Source organism: Bos taurus, chromosome 5 (genome assembly GCF_002263795.3).
Source record: "Bos taurus isolate L1 Dominette 01449 registration number 42190680 breed Hereford chromosome 5, ARS-UCD2.0, whole genome shotgun sequence".
Classification (NCBI taxonomy): domain Eukaryota; kingdom Metazoa; phylum Chordata; class Mammalia; order Artiodactyla; family Bovidae; genus Bos; species Bos taurus.
The window spans coordinates 77,810,289-77,833,515 of NC_037332.1; positions in this window are offsets into that span (position 1 = coordinate 77,810,289).

Below are 23,227 nucleotides of genomic sequence, written 5' to 3' on the forward strand. Positions count from 1 at the left end.
AAGGATGAAAGTAAATGCCCTTTGAATTACTTATACTTAATAAAACAATATAGAGAAAACTGATATCTAAAACACTTTGAGGGAAAAAATACTAAAAAAAAATAAAACATGGGGAATTTGAACCAAAAGACCTATTTGACGATAATGGAAATGGATAAGTTAACTAAAGAATTCTCAAGCAGCTGTCAAGAAAATTACCCAAAACTTAGAAATAAGGCAAAAATGATGAGTAGAAACCCTTTCAGTACCATATGGAGGCAAAATCTGCCCAAGGATTGTCCAGGCCAAGGGCTAACATACTTTATCTGTAAAGGTCCAGATAATAAATATTAAGGGTCTGGTTGCTTTAGGACCCTGAGTACTCAGTGCTTCCAATATAGCACAAAAGCAGTCATAGGTAATAAGTTAAGAAATGACTGAGATCCAATAAAAATTTATTTACAAAATACATGGCCTGAATTTGGCCAGAAGGTTATGGTAACATAAATTTATCCCATTATTTACTATTGATTAAAGGTCCTAGAATTAGTGAAGTTACTTGTTAGCTTGGAGATTTTTGTCTGGTAGAGCTGCAAGTAACTCTGCAGGTAGAATGCTGCTAAGTCGCTTCAGTCGTGTCTGACTCTGTGCGACCCCATGGACTGCAGCTTACCAGGCTTCTCCGTCCATGGGATTCTCCAGGCAAGAACACTGGAGTGGGTTGCCATTTCCTTCTCCAATGCATGAAAGTGGAAATTGAAAGTGAAGTTGCTCAGTTGTGTCTGACTCTGTGCGACCCCATGGACTGCAGCCTACCAGATTCCTCCATCCATGGGATTTTCCGGGCAAGAGTACTGGAGTGGGGTGCCATTGCCTTCTCCCGTAGGTAGAATAGGTAACTCAAAGATTTGTGGCCAGTTGAGCATTAATCAGTTTTATACTCTATAAATCTTATCATATAAATTCCTTTGCTTCTAAGATGTTCTTTGAATTGATCATAGCATTTTTATTGGTTGCTTTATTAATTAATGAGTTAATTAAATCTTTGACATGAGTTCATTTTATATTTGCCAGAGTGTCATGATTTTACCTTTTCAAAAATTATGCTTAACCTAGAGTTTATACTTATATCTCCTAAGTGTGCATAGACTCTAGTTACTGATCTTCTCCACTGTAATGGGGACAGGACTAGTGATGGAATATATTGCATTTCACAAATTTTGAAAAGGCTGTGTTAACACTATGAAATATAGACATAAATTCAGCTTATTTCAAATCTTGGTGGGCAAGTGGCTGTAATAACCCAAACATGTATCTCATGAAACCTCTTCAATTAGGTTTCACCATAACAATTAGGGTGAGGCTCAGATTAACAATACTGAAAAAAAAAAAGTTCATAACATGGGAGTTGTGAGTTAAGTTTTATTTGGGCCAAAATGAGAACTGCAGCCTGGGAGATAGCATTTCAGATAGCCCTGAGAAAGTGCTCCAAGGAGGTGAGGGGAGGAGCCAGGTTATATAGAAGTTTTGCAACAAAAGGCAGGTAGTCTTAACTTCAAAAGATATTGTTAACTGAAGAAAACTAGATGACTCAAGTTAAGGAATTTAGCAATTTTCTGTGCAAGGGAAGATACAAGAGTCTGAGTTCACTGAAATCATTCCTTTGATACACACCTCAGCTATCTGGGGCCAGTATCCTGTGTTTTCACATCCTGAACTTCCTCAGGGTGCACCATAGGGAGTGGCTGCAGTCTGATGGATGCTAGATGGCAGGTATTTTTTCCTTCCTGGGTTCCCTCCAGGCTTACCAGCTCACCATCCATGGTGGCTGCAATTGCTGATTATTATGACATCCTTGTGTACTGATATGGCAGGGAATATTCCATTTTTCAACAATGTTAAAGTAAGTCCATATTTCAAACAGTATTGACAATTTTGAATGTTTTGATCAGCTTCTTGTAAAATATGCTAGATTTTTTTTTTTTTTTTTTGGTCAAGCAGCTGTCTAAGAGCTTCTACTCTTGTAGGAATATTTGTCAGTGATATCACAGATTCCTGTTTATTGGTATATGCACTATTCAAGTTGTTTTTATAAACCAGTGGATCCTCTGCAAGTGTCTCTTAAAGCTACTTGTCCATTGTGTAAGACTAGATTTAGTTGAAACTAAGGTAATATTAGGGGCTTCCCTGGGAGCAGATTGTGGCTCAGATCATCAGTTCCTTATAACAAAATTCAAGCTTAAACTAAAGAAAACTGGGGAAACCCTAGGCCAGCCAGGCATGACTTAAATAAAATCACATATGAATTAACAGTAGAGGTAATGAATAGATTCAAGGGACTAGATCTGATAACAGTGTACCTGAAGAACTATGGACAGAGGTCCATAATATTGTACAAGAGGCAGTGAACAAAACAATCCCAAAGAAAAAGAAACGCAGGAAGGCAAAGTGGTTATCTGAGGAGGCTTTACAGATAATTAAAGAAAGAAGAGAAGCAAAAACAAGGGAGAAAGGGAAAGGTACATCCAATTAAGCTCAGAGTTCCAAAGAATAGTTAGAAGAGACAAGAAGGCCTTCTTCAATGAATAGTGTTTAATAATAGAAGGAAACAACAAAAAGGGAAAGACTAGAGATCACTTTGGGAAATTTGAAAACATCAAGGGAACATTCTACCCCAAAATGGGCACAATAAAGGATGAAAATGATAGAGACCTAGTAGATGCTGAAGAGATCAAGAAAAGAGATGGAAAGAATACACAAAAGAACTGCATAAAAAAAGATCTTAATGAACCAGATTACTATGAAGGTGTGATTAGTCACCCAGAGCCAGACATTCTGGAATGCAAAGTCAAATGGGCCTTAAGAAACACTGCTGTTAATAAAGCTAGTGGATGAGATGAAATTCCAGCAGAACTATTCAAATCCCTAAAGGAAGATGACATCAAGGTTTTGCACTCATTATGTCAGCAAATCTGGAGGACTCAGCAGTGGCCACAAGCCTGGAAAAGGTCAATCCTCATCCCAATTCCCAAGAAGGGTAGTACCAAAGAATGTACTAACCATCGGACAATTGCACTCATCTCCCATGTTAGTAAGGTCATACTTAAAATCTTGCATGCTAGGCTTCAGCATTATGTGAACCAAGAACTTCCAGATGTCCAAGCTGGGTTTAGACAAGGAAGAGGAACTAGAGATCAAATTAACAATATTCACTGGATTATAGAAAAAGCAAGGGAATTTCAGAACATCTATCTCTGTTTCATTAACTACGCTAAAACCTTTGTGTAGATCATGACAAACTGTGGAAAGCTCTTAGAGAGATGGGAATACCAGATCATCTTACCTGTCTCCTGAGAAACCTGTATGTGGATCGAGAAGCAACAGTAAAACCCTGTATGGAACCAAAGATTGATTCAAGATAGAGAAAAGAGTATGATGGCTGTCTGTTGTCACCCTGTTTATTTAATCTATAAGCTGAGCATATTGTGAGATATGCCAGACTGGATAAGTTACAAGGTGGAATTAAGATAGGTGGGAGAAACATTAATAACCTCAGAGCAGATGATACCTACCACTCTTACTGGCAGGAAGTAGAGAGGAACTAAAGAGCCTCTAGATGAGGGTGAAGAAGGAGCATGAAAGAGCTGGCTTGAGACTAAATATTTGGATGAAGAGTCAGACACAACTGAGCAAATGAACTGACTGAAGACTAAATATTTAAAAAACTAAGATCATGGCATCCAGCCCCATTACTGCATGGCAAATAGAATGGGAAAATGTGGAAGTAGTGACAGATTTCCCCTTCTTGGGCTCAAAATCACTGCAGACAGTGACTGCAGCTATGAAATCAGAAGACAACTGCTTCTTGGCAGGAAAGCAATGACAAACCTAGACAGTGTGTTGAAAAGCAGAGATGTTATTCATCTGACAAAGGTCCATATAGTCAAGGCTATGGTTTTCCCAGTGGTCACGTAGGGTTGTGAGAGCTGGTCTGTAAAGAAGGCAGAAAGCCAAAGAATCAATGCCTTCGAACTGTGGAGCTGGAGAAGTCCCTGAAAGTCCCTTGGACTACAAGAAGATCAAACCAGTTAATCTTAAGGGAGATCAACCCTGAATATTCTGATGGAAGGACTGATGCTGAAGCTGAAGCTCCAATATTTTGGTCATTTGATGCAAACAGATGACTCATTGGAAGAGTCCCTGGTGCTGGGAAAGGTCAAGGGCAAAAGGAAAAGAGGGTATCAGAGTATGAGATGGTTGGACAGCATCACCAGAGTAATGAACATGAACTTGGGCAAACTCTGGGAGATGGTGAGGGACAGAGAGGCCTGGCGTGCAGCAGTCCATGGGGTTGCAACAAGTTGGACATGACTGGGCAACTGAACAACAACAAGGTAATATTATCTGCCCGTAATCAGGCACTTACAGTCTGCAAAGTTACTACACTTAGAAGGAGTTCAGAAAGGAAAGTTACCACAGTGTGAAGCTTCATCTCCTCCCTGAGAATGTGACTTGTGACACCTTCACAGATTCAGAATGAGGAACCCAGCATGAACGGTATGTTAAATATCAGTACTAAATTTTAAATTCTTCTTGCTTTTTTGATACAAGTAAAATAGAAACTGGTATTTTCTTACTGCATCCCAGTGGTTTTTCTTGCATGCTCCTGGGGTACACACAACCTGAGGCTTGGCAGTCACTAAGTGGATATCACCACTTGGTGGCAGTGGCATCCTGGAACTGTGGAATTCATTTTTGCAAGGATAAATAAGCCTCTTCTTAAAAGAGAACTGTAAATAGTTAAAGGCAGGCAATGACAAGATGCAGTCAGCCATACATGGGTCCTTCCTTCTGACAATTGACACTGTTGAATTTTATCCTGTGCTTCTGGAAGGCAGCAGTGATAAAGAACACCTCCTGCAACATTCTGTTTTCCAAAATCCATCCCCACTCCTAACCCCCACGTTCTTTTGTGTTCTAGGAAAGGGCTTATTCAAAGAATCACTCTTTCCCATTTGACTCATAAAAATCCACTGTGTACCTTCCCCATTTGACTCAAAAATCTCATGACTCCCATAATTGTCTCATAATCCTCTGTGTGCCTGTGATGAGGCCAAACACTGATATTTCTTTCTCCTTTTGCCTGAACTTGCCAACAAGACCATACAGAGATCCTCCAATTTCCCATTCTTTGTTATAATTGATTAGCTATTTATTTGTTCCCCTGAAACTAGCTAGCCTCAGTTGGCTGCCGACAGATTTCTCCTGCCTACAGAGCAACTTCAAGTGTAATACCCTCCACTATGACCTCTTTATGTCCTCTCCCTATGTAAGTTGTCAACTGTAAGTTGGCACTTGCCATGGGCACTTGCCATCTACCTCTACAGGATTAAATCATGTGCTGCTTGCAGCTGCTGACCTTCAACATCTCCTGAAAGGAGTTCAGTGTGGAGAACATAAATGTTCTCTGTGCTCAGGGAAAAACTGGCAGGACAGGTTTTCAAATGGATATTTTCAGGAGCTAATTTTTATGAGCCCAATTCTTGTATTTCCTCATATTCTCAAAAAGTACTAAAAATCCTTTATGTTAACTACTGTTTTTCATGAGTAGCAAAATCTTCAAAGACTAGCAGAAACTTTCTGGAAAAATATGTGCATGACTGTATGAATTCCCCCTTCATGAGAATCACATATATAACTGACCTTTCCTCACTGCCTTTTTGGAGCAGTTTCTCAGAACTAACTGGGGTGCTGCCTCCTGGGCTGCAGTCCTCATTTTGCTCCAAATAAAACTTAACTTTCAACTCTCATGTTGTGCATCTTTTTTAAGGCAAAGCCATCCCATAGAGGCACTTTGATGTTGGATCCGGGTGTTCTCCTTACCACAACTGAATAAAGTCAGTCTGAATAAAGTCAACCTCCTTACTTGCTGGGTTTTGTCTTTGACATATTCCTTTATTCCTCCTTAAAGAAGCATCACCTTCACCAGACCTAACCTGTTGTCCAGGCAGACAGAGTACTACCTACCCTGCACAGTATCTTCCAGGTAAACCTTCTCCCCAGAGAGACAGATGCTTCTCTATTTTTAATATGCAAACTTTGTAGACATATGTATTTCTCAATATAGCATTCCAGCCAACAGACAAATCTGTTTGCATCTTAAACATGTTACCAAGCCCAAACTTGCTCTGCTTGTCGCAAGACAGGTCAATGAATCTGAGAGACGAGGTGTTGAGTCAAGGAAAGTGACTGTATTCATAAATCCAACGGACTGAGAATATGGCACAGTAATGTCTCAAAGTAACTGTCTTGTCGGGGTCTGGAAGCTGGGTTCTTTTGTAGAGCCAGAGAAAGAGGCAATGAGGAACTAAAGTCAAAAGGCAGTATAGAGCGGGAGAGGCAGATCCGATCAGTCGCTCAGTCGTGTCCGACTCTTTGCGACCCCATGAATCACAGCACGCCAGGCCTCCCTATCCATCACCAACTCCCGGAGTTCACTCAGACTCACGTCCATCGAGTCAGTGATGCCATCCAGCCATCTATCCTCTGTCGTCCCCTTCTCCTCCTGCCCCCAATCCCTCCCAGCATCAGAGTCTTTTCCAATGAGTCAACTCTTCGCATGAGGTGGCCAAAGTACTGGAGTTTCAGCTTTAGCATCATTCCTTCCAAAGAAATCCCAGGGCTGATCTCCTTCAGAATGGACTGGTTGGATCTCTTTGCAGTCCAAGAGTCTCTCCAACTCTCAAGAGTCTCTCCAACTCTCAAGAGTCTTCTCCAACACCACAGTTCAAAAGCATCAATTGTTCAGCGCTCAGCCTTCTTCACAGTCCAACTCTCACATCCATACATGACCACAGGAAAAACCATAGCCTTGACTAGACAGACCTTTGTTGGCAAAGTAATGTCTCTGCTTTTGAATATGCTATCTAGGTTGGTCATAACTTTCCTTCCAAAGAGTAATTGTCTTTTAATTTCATGGCTGCAGTCACCATCTGCAGTGATTTTGGAGCCCAGAAAAATAAAGTCTGACACTGTTTCCACTGTTTCCCCATCTATTTCCCATGAAGTGATGGGACCAGATGCCATGATCTTCATTTTCTGAATGTTGAGCTTTAAGCTAACTTTTTCACTCTCCTCTTTCACTTTCACCAAGAGGCTTTTTAGTTCCTCTTCACTTTCTGCCATAAGGGTGGTGTCATCTGCATATCTGAGGTTATTGATATTTCTCCCGGCAATCTTGATTCCAGCTTGTGTTTCTTCCAGTCCAGGGTTTCTCATGATGTACTCTGCATATAAGTTAAATAAACAGGGTGACAATATACAGCCTTGACGAACTCCTTTTCCTATTTGGAACCAGTCTGTTGTTCCATGTCCAGTTCTAACTGTTGCTTCCTGACCTGCATACAAATTTCTCAAGAGGCAGGTCAGGTGGTCTGGTATTCCCATCTCTTTCAGAATTTTCCACAGTTTATAGTGATCCACACAGTCAAAGGCTTTGGCATAGTCAATAAAGCAGAAATAGAGGGAGAGGCAGTGGGGAAGTAAAGTGAAAAGGAACTCATTCTTTCAAAACATCTCTGGAAAGGGCCAGCCTTTGGAGGGGGTGTGTTAGTCTCTTCTTTCTTACAGTCATTCACAAGAAGGCAGGGTCAGATTATCTCCCTGTGAGCTAAACAAAGGCACTTTGGTATAACAGTCAGGCAGAAGGGCAAGGTCCCTTGAGGCAGACCATTATGTATGATTGTAATAACAAAAGCAACAAAAAACAAGAGTTAAAGTCAAAAGAAGCAGATCTAACATGCAGTCCAAATAGACTCTCCCCTGTACAAACATAATACAATATTTTAACAAAATATTAAATGCAGGGGAAGCCTTTTATTCTAAGTACTATTGATGTTTCTACAGTGTGAGTTTTCAGTTGCCTTGTGCCCCCTGAAAAAAGTGTGTTGAAGTCTCATCCTTGGTACTTGTGAATGTGACCTTATTTGGAAATAGGGTCATTGCAGATATAATTAAGATGTAAGTTAAGATGAGGTTATAGGAAAGTAGTGTGGGCCCTTGATCCAGTATGACTAGTATTCTTATAAAAAGAGAAAAGACAGAGAGAGAGAAATGCATAGGGAGAATGCCACAAGACCATGAAGGCAGTGACTGGAATGATGCAGCTACGAGTCAAGGAGCACCAAGGAGCATGGAACAGAATTTCCAGGAACCTTCAGAAAGGGCATGGTCCTGTCAGCTCCTTTGCTTTTGGGCTCAGGCCTCCAAATTTGTAAGAGAATGAATTTGTTTGTTTGTTTTTAAGCCATCCAGTTTATTGTGCTTTCTTATGATAGCCCCAGGAAACTAATACAGAGCCTCCATAAAAATTTTTTGAAAACTGAGAAATTGAGTGTTTCTCAAAAGGATGATATACAGGACAATTGACAGAGTTAAAAAAAAAAAAATTACACTGGACAAAGTTAAACAGGTGATGGCAGATTATAAGGAAGAGTGCTCATCTTCTCCTGCAAGAGTACCAAAATTGCAACTAGCTGTTGAATAACCATCAATAGGAAGATTCTGGAACCCACCAAAAAAAGATACCCCACATCCAAAGACAAAGAAGAAGCCACATTGAGATGGTAGGAGGGGCACAATCACGATAAAATCAAGTCTCATACCCGTTGGTGGGTAACCCACAGACTGGAGAACAATAGTACAAAAGAAATTCACCCACTGTTGTAAAGGTTCTAAACCCCATGTCAGGCTTCCCAGCTGGGGATCTGACAAAGGAACTGGGAATCCTTGGAAATCTGACCTTGAAAGCCACTGGGATTTGATTACAAGACTTCCACAGGACTGGGGAAAACAGAGACTCCAGTCTTGGAGGGCACAAACAAAATCTTGTATGCACCAAGACTCAGAGGAAAAGAGCAGAGACCTCACAGGAGACTGAACTAAAACTACCTGCTAGTGTTGGACGGATCAGCAGGGCCTCACCTCAGGGATGGGGCACTGGCAGCAGCAATCCGGGAAGGTCTGTCTTAGCATGCTCCCTCTTGGACGTTGCCATTAACCCTACTAGAGACCATAGACCCCAGGGCTTGGTCACCTCAGGCCAAACAACTACCAGGGAGGGAGTGCAACCCCATCCATCAGCAGATAATTGGATTAAAGCTTTACTGAATGAAGCTTTGCCCACCAGAGCAAGACCCAGTTTTTCTCACTGCCAGTCTCTCCCAACAGGAAGCTTATACAAACCTCTTAGCCTCCTGCATCAGAGGGTGGACAGAAGAAGCAAGAAGAACCACAGTCCCACAGGAGCTAAAAAAAACACAAAAAACAAAAAACACATTACAAAAAGTTAATCAGGATGAAAAAGCAGAAAGTTATGTCACAGATGAAGATAAAACCCCAGAAAAACAACTAAATGAACTGTAGATAAGCAGTCAGTTCAGTTAGTTCAGTCACTCAGTTGTGTCTGACTCTTTGCAATCCCATGGACTGCAGCACGCCAGGCTTCTCTGTCCATCACTAACTCCCAGAGCTTGCTCAAACTCATGTCCATCTAGTCAGTGATGCAATCCAACCATCTCATCTTCTATGATCCCCTTCTCTTTCTGCCTTCAGTCTTTCCCATCATCAGGGTCTTTTCCAATGAGTCAGTTATTTGCATCAGGTGGCCAAAGTATTGGAGCTTCAGCTTCAGCTTCAGCATCAGTCCTTCCAATGAATATTCAGGCCTGATTTCCTTTAGGATGGACTGGTTGGATCTCCTGGCAGTCCAAGGGACTCTCAAGAGTTGTCTCCAACACCACAGTTCAAAAGCATCAATTCTTTGGCGCTCAGCTTTCTTTATAGTCCAACTCTCACATCCATACATGACTACTGGAAAAACCAGTAGGTTTTTTTGGGAGATAGATAACCTTCCAGAAAAAGATTTCAGAATAATGATAGTGAAGATGATTCAGGATCTCAGGAAAACAATAGAGAAGTTGAAAGAATTGTTTACCAAAGACTTAGAAAAACTAAAGAACAAACAGAGATGATTAATACACTAGAAGGAATCAATAGCAGAATAACAGGAGGACAGACTGGAGGAAATCACTGCTGCAGAACAGAATATAGAAGAAAGAATGAAAAGAAATGAAGATAGTCTTAAGAGACCTCTGGGACAACATTAAACACACCAGCATTCACATTATAGGGGTCTCAGAAGGAGAAGAAAGAGAGAAAGGACCTGAAAAAGTATTTGAAGAGATAATAGTTGAAAACTTCCCTAACATGGGAAAGGAAATAGTCAACCTAATGCAGGAAGCACAGAGAGTCCCCGGCAGGATAAACACAAGGAGGAACACACTAAGACACATTGCAATCAAACAGACAAAAATTAAAGATTAAAGACACAGATAGAATATTAAAAGTGACAAGGGAAAAACAACAAATAACATATAAGGAAACTCCCATCAGGTTATCAATGGTTTTCTCAACAGTTACTCTACAAGCCAGAGAGGAATGGCATGATATATTTAAAGTGATGAAAAGGAAGAACCTACAACCAAGAATACTCTACCCAGCAAGACTCTCCTTCAGATTTGATGGAGAAATCAAAAGCTTTACAGACATGCAAAAGTTAAGAGAATTCAACACCACCAAACCAGCTTTACAACAAATGCCAAAGGAAATTTAGGAAACACAAGGTAAAGATCTAAAGAAGACAAACCCCCAAAAATGTTAATAGGATCATCAAATCAGATCAGATCAGATCAGTCACTCAGTCATGTCTGACTCTTTGCAACCCCATGAATTGCACCACGCCAGGCCTCCCAACTCCTGGAGTTCACTCAGACTCATGTCCATCGAGTCAGTGATGCCATCCAGCCATCTCATCCTCTGTTGTCCCCTTCTCCTCCTGCCCCCAATCCCTCCCAGCATTAAGGTCTTTTCCAATGAGTCAACTCTTCCCATGAGGTGGCCAAAGTACTGGAGTTTCAGCTTTAGTATCATTCCTTCCAAAGAAATCCCAGGGCTGATCTCCTTTAGAATGGACTGGTTGGATCTGCTTACAGTCCAAGGGACTCTCAAAAGTCTTCTCCAACACCACAGTTCAAAAGCATCAATTCTTTGGCACTCAGCCTTCTTCACAGTCCAACTCTCACATCCATACATGACCACAGGAAAAACCATAGCCTTGACTAGATGGACCTTTGTTGGCAAAGTAATGTCTCTGCTTTTCAATATGCTATCTAGGTTGGTCATAACTTTCCTTCCAAGGAGTAAGCGTCGTTTAATTTCATGGCTACAATCAGCATCTGCAGTGATTTTGGAGGCCAGAAAAATAAAATCTGACACTGTTTTCACTGTTTCCCCGTTTATTTCCCATGAAATGATGGGACTGGATGCCATGATCTTCATTTTCTGAATGTTGAGCTTTAAGCCAACTTTTTCATTCTCCACTTTCACTTTCATCAAGATGCTTTTTAGTTCCTCTTCACTTTCTGCCATAAGGGTGGTGTCATCTGCATATCTGAGGTTATTGATATTTCTCCTGGCAATCTTGATTTCAGTTTGTGCTTCTTCCAGTCCAGGGTTTCTCATGAGGTACTCTGCATATAAGTTAAATAAACAGGGTGACAATATATAGCCTTGACGTACTCCTTTTCCTATTTGGAACCAGTCTGTTGTTCCATGTCCAGTTCTAACTGATGCTTCCTGACCTGCATACAATTTCTCAAGAGGCAGACCAGGTGGTCTGAAATTCCCATCTCTTTCAGAATTTTCCAGTTTCTTGTCATCCACACAGTCAAAGGCTTTGGCATAGTCAAGAAAGCAGAAATAGATGTTTTTCTGGAACTCTCTTGCTTTTTCCATGATCCAGCAGATGTTGGCAATTTGATCTCTGGTTCCTCTGCCTTTTCTAAAACCAGCTTGAACATCAGAAGGTTCACGGTTCACGTATTGCTGAAGCCTGGCTTGGAGAATTTTGAGCATTACTTTACTAGCGTGTGAGATGAGTGCAATTGTGCAGTAGTTTGAACATTTGTTGGCATTGTCTTTCTTTGGGATTGGAATGAAAACTGACCTTTTCCAGTCCTGTGGCCACTGCTGAGTTTTCCAAATTTGCTGGCATATCGAGTGCAGCACTTTCACAGCATCATCTTTCAGGATTTGGAATAGCTCAACTGGAATTCCATGACTTCCACTAGCTTTGTTCGTAGTGATGCTTTCTAAGGCCCACTTGACTTCACATTCCAGGATGTCTGGCTCTAGGTCAGTGATCATACCATCGTGATTATCTGGGTCGTGAAGCTCTTTTTTGTACAGTTCTTCTGTGTATTCTTGCCATCTCTTCTTAATATCTTCTGCTTCTGTTAGATCCATACCATTTCTGTCCTTTATCGAGCCCATCTTTGCATGAAATGTTCCTTTGGTATCCCTGATTTTCTTGAAGAGATCTCTAGTCTTTCCTATTCTGTTGTTTTCCTCTATTTCTTTGCATTGATCGCTGAAGAAGGCTTTCTTATCTCTTCTTGCTATTCTTTGGAACTCTGCATTCAGATGTTTATATCTTTCCTTTTCTCCTTTGCTTTTCACTTCTCTTCTTTTCACAGCTATTTGTAAGGCCTCCCCAGACAGCCATTTTGCTTTTTTGCATTTCTTTTCCATGGGGATGGTCTTGATCCCTGTCTCCTGTACAATGTCACGAACCTCCGTGTATAGTTCATCAGGCACTCTATCTATCAGATCTAGGCCCTTAAATCTATTTCTCACTTCCACTGTATAATCATAAGGGATTTGATTTAGGTCATACCTGAATGGTCTAGTGGTTTTCCCTACTTTCTTCAATTTAAGTCTGAATTTGGCAATAAGGAGTTCATGGTCTGAGCCACAGTCAGCTCCTGGTCTTGTTTTGGTTGACTGTATAGAGCTTCTCCATCTTTGGCTGCAAAGAATATAATCAATCTGATTTTGGTGTTGACCATCTGGTGATGTCCATGTATAGAGTCTTCTCTTGTGTTGTTGGAAGAGGGTGTTTGTTATGACCAGTGCATTTCCTTGGCAAAACTATTAGTCTTTGCCCTGCTTCATTCTGTATTCCAAGGCCAAATTTGCCTGTTACTCCAGGTGTTTCTTGACTTCCTACTTTTGCATTCCAGTCCCCTATAATGAAAAGGACATCTTTTTTGGGTGTTAGTTCTAAAAGGTCTTGTAGGTCTTCCTAGAACCGTTCAACTTCAGCTTCTTCAGCGTTACTGGTTGGGGCATAGACTTGGATTACTGTGATATTGAATGGTTTGCCTTGGAAATGAACAGAGATCATTCTGTTGTTTTTAAGATTGCATCCAAGTACTGCATTTTGGACTCTTTTGTTGACCATGATGGCTACTCCATTTCTTCTGAGGGATTCCTGCCCACAGTAGTAGATATCATGGTCATCTGAGTTAAATTCACCCATTCCAGTCCATTTGAGTTCGCTGATTCCTAGAATGTCGACATTCACTCTTGCCATCTCTTGTTTGACCACTCCCAATTTGCCTTGATTCATGGACCTGACATTCCAGGTTGCTATGCAATATTGCTCTTTACAGCATCGGACCTTGCTTCTGTCACCAGTCACATCCACAGCTGGGTATTCTTTTTGCTTTGGCTCCATCCCTTCATTCTTTCTGGAGTTATTTCTCCACTGATCTCCAGTAGCATATTGGGCACCTACTGACCTGGGGCGTTCCTCTTTCAATATCCTATCATTTTGTCTTTTCATACTGTTCATGAGGTTCTCAAGGCAAAAATACTGAAGTGGTTTGCCATTCCCTTCTCCAGTGGACCACATTCTATCAGATCTCTCCACCATGACCCGCCCATCTTGGGTTGCCCCACGGTCATGGCTTAGTTTCACTGAGTTAGACAAGGCTGTGGTCCTAGTGTGATTAGATTGACTAGTTTTCTGTGAGTATGGTTTCAGTGTGTCTGCCCTCTGATGCCCTCTTGCAACACCTACCATCTTACTTGGGTTTCTCTTACCTTGGGCATGGGGTATCTCTTCACGGCTGCTCCAGCAAAGCGCAGCCAATGCTCCTTACCTTGGACGAGGGGTATCTCCTCACCGCCGCCCTTCCTGACCTTCAGCATGGGATAGCTTCTCTAGGCCCTCCTGTGCCCATGCAGCCACGGTGTGGGGTTGGTCCTCCCGGCCACCGCCCCTGGCCTCATACATATTGATAATTACTTTAAATCTAAATAGATTAAATGCACCAAGCAAAAGACATAGACTGGCTGAGTAGATGAAAACATGTGCACATATGCACTCTCATTTACAACATCACTCTGTTTGATTCCCCCTGCCCTCAATTGTGTGTAATTATTTTTTATTTTTAGGTTACTCATGTTCCCATTGTGGCTTGCAATTGTAATTATCTTATTTTTCATCTGTCAATATATTGATTGGGAAAACCGATAAACATCTTTTACTAACTTAATACCATTGTATCATGTTTGGTCAACAGAAAAATAATAGAACTCTGTATCACCAAAACTATAATTTGATAGAAAAACCTGTAATCATTCTTTAAAATCCAGATGCATATCAGAATTATCTTGGAATTTTTTGAAAAATACAAATGCCCAGGTATTGCATTTTTTTCTCTAGAGCTCCAGATGTGTTCCTAATGAGCAGCCATGTTTAAAAACAACTGGATGATGTGATGATCTTTTACTTTTATCTAGTTTGTTTCAGTTTTTCTATTTCATAATTTTTTTTAATGATGTTCTTTCTCAGGCTTTTATCAGATGTGGTAGAAAAGCTTTTGTATATATATAAATGTATAATATATATATATTTTTAGAAAGTTTATGAATTTTTGCTTAAGAAATTTTGACATTTTGATTCCAATTGTTTGATTTAGTAAGAATGCTAAATTTCTAGTTTAAAAAAAGATCTACTGCTGCTGCTGCTGCTAAGTCACTTCAATCGTGTCTGACTCTGTGTGACCCCATAGACAACAGCCCACTAGGCTCCCCCATCCCTGGGATTCTCCAGGCAAGAACGCTGGAGTGGGTTGCCATTTCCTTCTCCAATGCATGAAAGTGAAAAGTGAAAGTGAAGTCACTCAGTCGTGTCCGACTCTTAGAGACCCCATGGATTGCAGCCCACCAGGCTCCTCTGTCCATGGGATTTTCCTGGCAAGAGTACTGGAGTGGGGTGCCATTGCCTCCTCCGAGAGATATGCAATGAGCAACAAATTTTACTCTATAGCACAGGAAACTATAGTCAATATCTTGCAATGGAAAATAATTCAGAAAAATTATATGTGTATAAGTAAAACTGAATCACCTTTCTGTGCACCTGAAACATTGTAAGTCAACTATACTTCAATAAAATATGTATATTATTAAGGAGGAAAAAAGAACAACAACAACAAAAAGTTAATCGGATGAGTAAGACTTTATTCAATGCTCCTGCAGCTGGAGGGAGAGGCCAGGACTAAGTGTGAACTCAACTCCGTGACAACAGTGAGGTAGGGCTTTTTAAGGGCTGGGGTGAGCTAGTAGAAAAGTACTGGAGGACATTATGGGGAAGTCACAAGCCATCTGTGTTTGCTAATAGGCTTTCCATGCCCTAGGGGCAACCCAAGACGGGTGGGTCATGGTGGAGAGATCTGACAGAATGTGGTCCACTGGAGAAGGGAATGGCAAACCACTTCAGTATTCTTGCATTGAGAACCCCATGAACAGTATGAAAAGGCAAAATGATAGGATACTGAAAGAGAAACTCCCCAGGTCAGTAGGTGCCCAATATGCTACTGGAGATCAGTGGAGAAATAGCTTCAGAAAAAATGAAGGGTTGGAGCCAAAGCAAAAAGAATACCCAGCTGTGGATGTGACTGGTGACAGAAGCAAGGTCCGATGCTGTAAAGAGCAATATTGCATAGCAACCTGGAATGTCAGGTCCATGAATCAAGGCAAATTGGGAGTGGTCAAACAAGAGATGGCAAGAGTGAATGTCGACATTCTAGGAATCAGCGAACTCAAATGGACTGGAATGGGTGAATTTAACTCAGATGACCATGATATCTACTACTGTGGGCAGGAATCCCTCAGAAGAAATGGAGTAGCCATCATGGTCAACAAAAGAGTCCAAAATGCAGTACTTGGATGCAATCTCAAAAATGACAGAATGATCTCTGTTCGTTTCCAAGGCAAACCATTCAATATCACAGTAATCCAAGTCTATGCCCCAACCAGTAACGCTGAAGAAGCTGAAGTTGAACGGTTCTAGGAAGACCTACAAGACCTTTTAGAACTAACACCCAAAAAAGATGTCCTTTTCATTATAGGGGACTGGAATGCAAAAGTAGGAAGTCAAGAAACACCTGGAGTAACAGGCAAATTTGGCCTTGGAATATGGAATGAAGCAGGGCAAAGGCTAATAGAGTTTTGCCAAAAAATATGCACTGGTCATAACAAACACCCTCTTCCAACAACACAAGAGAAGACTCTATACATGGACATCACCAGATGGTCAACACCAAAATCAGATTGATTATATTCTTTGCAGCCAAAGATGGAGAAGCTCTATACAGTCAACCAAAACAAGACCAGGAGCTGACTGTGGCTCAGACCATGAACTCCTTATTGCCAAATTCAGACTTAAATTGAAGAAAGTAGGGAAAACCACTAGACCATTCAGGTATGACCTAAATCAAATCCCTTATGATTATACAGTGGAAGTGAGAAATAGATTTAAGGGCCTAGATCTGATAGATAGAGTGCCTGATGAACTATACACGGAGGTTCGTGACATTGTACAGGAGACAGGGATCAAGACCATCCCCATGGAAAAGAAATGCAAAAAAGCAAAATGGCTGTCTGGGGAGGCCTTACAAATAGCTGTGAAAAGAAGAGAAGTGAAAAGCAAAGGAGAAAAGGAAAGATATAAACATCTGAATGCAGAGTTCCAAAGAATAGCAAGGAGAGATAAGAAAGCCTTCTTCAGCGATCAATGCAAAGAAATAGAGGAAAACAACAGAATGGGAAAGACTAGAGATCTCTTCAAGAAAATCAGAGATACCAAAGGAACATTTCATGCAAAGATGGGCTCGATAAAGGACAGAAATGGTATGGATCTAACAGAAGCAGAAGATATTAAGAAGAGATGGCAAGAATACACAGAAGAACTGTACAAAAAAGAGCTTCATGACCCAGATAATCACGATGGTGTGATCACTGACCTAGAGCCAGACATCCTGGAATGTGAAGTCAAGTGGGCCTTAGAAAGCATCACTACGAACAAAGCTAGTGGAAGTGATGGAATTCCAGTTGAGCTATTCCAAATCCTGAAAGACGATACTGTGAAAGTGCTGCACTAATATGCCAGCAAATTTGGAAAACTCAGCAGTGGCCACAGGACTGGAAAAGGTCAGTTTTCATTCCAATCCCAAAGAAAGGCAATGCCAAAAGAATGTTCAAACTACCGCACAATTGTACTCATCTCACACGCTAGTAAAGTAATGCTCAAAATTCTCCAAGCCAGGCTTCAGCAATATGTGAACCATGAACTTCCTGATGTTCAAGCTGGTTTTAGAAAAGGCAGAGGAACCAGAGATCAAATTGCCAACATCCGCTGGATCATGGAAAAAGCAAGAGAGTTCCAGAAAAACATCTATTTCTGCTTACTTGACTATGCCAAAGCCTTTGACTGTGTGGATGACAAGAAACTGTGGAAAATTCTGAAAGAGATGGGAATACCAGACCACCTGACCTGCCTCTTGAGAAATCTGTATGCAAGTCAGGAAGCAACAGTTAGAACTGGACATGGAACAACAGCCTGGTTCCAAATAGGAAAAGGAGTACATCAAGGCTGTATATTGTCACCCTGCTTGTTTAACTTATATGCAGAGTACCTCATCAGAAACCCTGGACTGGAAGAAACACAAGCTGGAATCAAGATTGCCGGGAGAAATATCAATAACCTCAGATATGCAGATGACACCATCCTTATGGCAGAAAGTGAAGAGGAACTAAAAAACCTCTTGATGAAAGTGAAAGTGGAGAGTGAAAAAGTTGGCTTAAAGTTCAACATTCAGAAAATGAAGATCATGGCATCTGGTCCCATCACTTCATGGGAAATAGATGGGGAAACAGTGGAAACAGTGTCAGACTTTATTTTTGGGGGCTCCAAAATCACTGCAGATGGTGATTTCAGCCATGAAATTAAAAGATGCTTACTCCTGGGAAGGAAAGTTATGACCAATCTACATAGCATATTCAAAAGCAGAGACATTACTTTGCCAACAAAGGTCTGTCTAGTCAAGGCTATGGTTTTTCCTGTGGTCATGTATGGATGTGAGAGTTGGACTGTGAAGAAGGCTGAGTGCCGAAGAATTGATGCTTTTGAACTGTGGTGTTGGAGAAGACTCTTAACAATCCCTTGGACTGCAAGAAGATCCAACCAGTCCATTCTGAAGGAGATCAGCCCTGGGATTTCTTTGGAAGGAATGATGCTAAAGCTGAAACTCCAGTACTTTGGCCACTTCATGCAAAGAGTTGACTCATTGGAAAAGACTCTGATGCTTGGAGGGATTGGGGGCAGGTGTAGAAGATGACGACAGCGGATGAGATGGCTGGATGGCATATCTGACTCGATGGTCGTGAGTCTGGGTGAACTCCGGCAGTTGGTGATGGACAGGGAGGCCTGGCATGCTGTGATTCATGGGGTCGCAAAGAGTCGGACACGACTGAGCGACTGAACTGAACTGAAATGAAAAATAAAATTTTCATATTTATGGCAAGAGACAGTTGTGGAATCTTGAACAAGGAAATGTGGAGTTGGTGCCTACCGTCCTTCAGTAGCTGGAAAATTGGGGCAAAGCAATCTCCTTTGCTGATTACATTTCAAAAGGAGGGTTCCCAGATTCTTGAGAAAGACTTTCCTGGGTTGTAAAACTAAGAGGCTATTAAAAAGATTTAACATATCAAAAGGGCAGAGGAAAAAAAAATTACAAGTCTTCCAAAGTAAAAGGAGCCAAAGGGCCTCAACTCAAAAAAAAAAAAAAAAGCCAGTTTAAGTTTAGTTAGGCTGAAAGTGAAAATGTTAGTGGCTCAGTCTGACTCTTTGCAACCCCATGGACTGTAGCTTTCCAGGCTCCTCTGTCCATGGAATTCTCCAGACAAGAATACTGGAGTGGGTTTCCATCCCCTTCTCCAGGGATCTTCGTGACCCAGGGATCAAACCTGGCTCTCCAGCATTGCAGGTAGATTTGTTACCGTCTGAGCCACCAGGGAAGCCCAAGGGGAACATTAAAGCCATCTTGGTAGTGACCTTCTCCTGCACAAAGGCTGCTGCTTGTTATCAACCATATTAATAACTTGTTGATTAAGAAACAAAGTTTTAAGCACTTGACACTTAACAAGATGGTTTGGATTTTTAAGTTATATTTAGGTGTATTAGCACACTTTAGCTAACTGTTTAAGAAATTGCTTAAGGAATTGGAGTTGACATACTAATTTTTTTTTCCTGTTTGAATAATTGTAAAAAGGCTCCAGATAAGCATTTTCATGCAGAACTAAATTTTTAGTAACAGATTCCTGATATGCAGCAGGAGGTGACTACATTTCTAAATTGGTTAACTATTTTAAAGAATTTTTAAAATCATAGATCCAATTTTTTTTTTTTGGTCCTGCCACATCTTATGGGATCTTAGTTCCCTGACCAGGGACTAAACCCAGCCCCTCAGCAGCAAGAGCATGGAGTCCTAACCACTGGTCGGCCAGGGAATATCCCCAAATTTCCTTTAAGGATCTACCTATTTGACAGGGTGATTTAGAGCAGACCCACCACATTCTGAATCCTGAAACAAGGCCATGTTTAATGAGCTTTCTCTCTGAGTACCCCACTTCTAACCCCACTCTCATCAAGAGCCAGGACAGATGGGCCATCAATACTCAAAGACCAACAGCAGGACAACCACACTGGCAAATAGCCCAGGAAGCTTGGAAGTGAATAACAAACATCTGTTCTAAAATCCACAGCCCAGGTCCAAGAAGGAGACAGCTGCTAGCCATATTCCCTCTACCCCAAGACAATGCTTTTAAATTGCTATTGGATACCAAAAATTTAAAAACAGAAACAAACAAACAGAATAGAAAAGAAGAGAATGCATTGTATGATGTCAGGGCTAAGTGCTAATTCAATCACGTGTGTATGTATTTACCCTAGAACATAATATAAGGTATATTCCTTTGAGAACTATTCTAGGAAATGCCCAGTCATTACTTGAAGAAAAAATAAACAAGGTAATACTAGGTGTCATAGATATCTAAAGGTCAGGACTTGAGATCTAGTCCTATTTCCTTCAATTCACCTACCAATCAATATTACTGGTAATAATTTTGGGAAATTTTGGCTATCCTAAGTTTTGCATATGAAACTCAGTACTCATTGAATTACCACTCTCCTCCTGTTTCTCTCACCTTGTGGGAAGCAGCCTTTTTCACTTGTTTCTGGTAGACAGGAGGGAATAAAGTGGACAGATATGAATGAAGAAAAAACATATCAATTCTTGTTTTGTAACTGAGCAGGACCCTATAGAGTTTACAGAAACAGACCTCTGCCTATTATCCTCTGCTGTTAACTACTCTTCGAGGTACCTAGATAATAGTATCTGACGCACACTTCCCAAGTTATTTTACAGATGCTAAAACTACCACCAAATGGGAGAAACTAACTACTTGATGATGCTGAACACTCAGAACTACTGTGCCTAAGGATTGATACCTCAACATCAACCAATCAGAGAACTATGCAAGAGATGATCGCGTACCCTGTGATCCCTCCTCCCTCACCTGAGATATAGACAAAAATAATCCTGAAGGACTGTAAAGAATATCTTAAAACAAGCTCCATTACTTTTACAAATGAGAAAAAGTTAATGCCATTGACATGAAGTTATTTACTCAAGGTCATATATTAATAGAAACAGTGATAAATTCAGAATGAGAAACTTCATCTTCATATTTTGCTACCAGAGTTCTTCCTGCTAGCATCATGCCCACTGATTGAGAGGTGTGTGAATTGCACATAGATGTGAATATGTTTTTATTGAATTTTACTCGAGTTTGCCCTCTGGACAGTCTAGAAGACATTAGATGGTGGTAAGTGTAGCTGGTGTTCCTCTCCATTATTCCTCAATTTACCTGAAGTCAAAGCATCTGGAGATTAGACTCTGAGTCCACTTTGGCATCACTATCAAACAGCAGTTGTCTTACTGAGGCTGAGGATGGTGACTCCCAAGGGTGTTCTGAAGATTGTGTTTCCATATCTGCAGCTTACTGACAACTGATGGAAAGTTTATCCACAGTTTATTAAAACACACAAAGACATAACAAAACCAAAAAAAAAAAAAAACCACCCAAAGTGCAAGTAGTTTGAAACTTAAAATTTTCCGTCATTTTTACCTCAATAAGACAGAAAGAAGAAGGGAAAGGGGAAGAAGGCAAAGACGAAGACAAGAAGGAAGAAGGAGAACGAGGAAGAGGAGGAAAAGAAGAGAATTTTTTTCACCTAAATTCCACAGCAAAATTCTACAATGTGGAATTGATCTTTAATTTTGTTGTCAGAGTTTTGTAGTTGCCTCACATAAATCTTGTACATATTTTATTAATTTATATCTAAGTATTTTATTTGAGGGGTTCTGAAGTATATTGAAAAGCAGAGACATTACTTTGCCAACAAAGGTCCGTCTAGTCAAGGCTATGGTTGTTCCTATGGTCATGTATGGATGTGAAGAGTTGGACTGTGAAGAAAGCTGAGTGCTGAAGAATTGATGCTTTTGAACTGTGGTGTTGGAGAAGACTCTTGAGAGTCCCTTGGACTACAAGGATATCCAACCAGTCCATTCTGAAGGAGATCAGCCCTGGGATTTCTTTGGAGGGAATGATGCTGAAGCTGAAACTCCAGTACTTTGGCCACCTCATGCGAAGAGTTGACTCATTGGGAAAGACTGATGCTGGGAGGGATTGGGGGCAGGAGGAATAGGGGACGACAGAGGATGAGATGGCTGGATTGCATCACCGACTCGATGGACGTGAGCTTGAGTGAACTTCGGGAAATGGTGATGGACAGGGAGGCCTGGTGTGCTGTGATTCATGGGGTCGCAGAGTCGCACATGACTGAGCGACTGAACTGAACTGAAAGTTAATGGTATTGTGTTTTAATTTCAAATTCCTTTGTTTATTTGTGGTATATAGGAAGTTGCTCAGTCGTGTCTGGGTGGCTCAGACACATTGTGGCGTCCGCCTACAATGTGGGAGACCTGGGCCCAACCCCGGAGTCGGGAAGAGTCCCTGGAGAAGGAAATGGCAACACACTCCAGTATTCTTGCCTGGAAAATCCCATGAACAGAGGAGCCTGGTAGGTTACAGTCCATGGGGTCACAAAGAGTTGGACAGGACTGAGCGACTTCACTTTCACTTTCACTTTCACTTTCTATTATGTTTAAAATATGTACATAACAATTTAAAAATACTTTATTGCTAAAAAGATGTGAAGCATTATCTGAGCCTTCAGCAAGTCATAATCATTTTGCTGGTTGTTGTCATTCAGTTGCTCAGTCATGTCCAACTCTTTGCAACCCCATGGACTGCAGCATGCCAGGCTTCCCTGTCCTTCACTATCTCCCAGAGTTTACTCAAACTCATGTCCATTGAGACAGTGAGACCATCCAACCATCTCATCCTCTATCACCCCCTTCTTCTCCTGTCTTCAATCTTTCCCAGCATCAGGATCTATTCTAATGAGTCAGCTCTTCACATCAGATAGTCAGAATATTGGAGTCTCAGCTTCAGCATTAGAACTTTCAACGAATATTTAGGGTTGATTTTCTTTAGGATTGACTGGTTTAATCTTGCTGTCCAAGGGGTTCTCAGGAGTCTTCTCCAGCATCACAGTTTGAAAACATCAGTTCTTTGGTGCTTAACCTTCTTTATGGTCCAACTCTCACATCCATACATGACTACTGGAAAAACTGTAGCTTTGACTCTACAGACCTTTGTTGGCAAACTGATGTCTCTCCTTTTTAATACTGTCTAGGCTGGTGATAGCTTTTCTTCCAAGGAGAAAGTCTTTTAATTTCGCGGCTGAAGTCACTGTCTGCAGAGATTTTGGAACCCAACAATATAAAATCTGTCGCTGTTTCCATTGTTTCTGCATCTATTTGCCACTAAGTGTTGGGACTGGATGCCATGATCTTTGTTTTTTGAATGTTGTGTT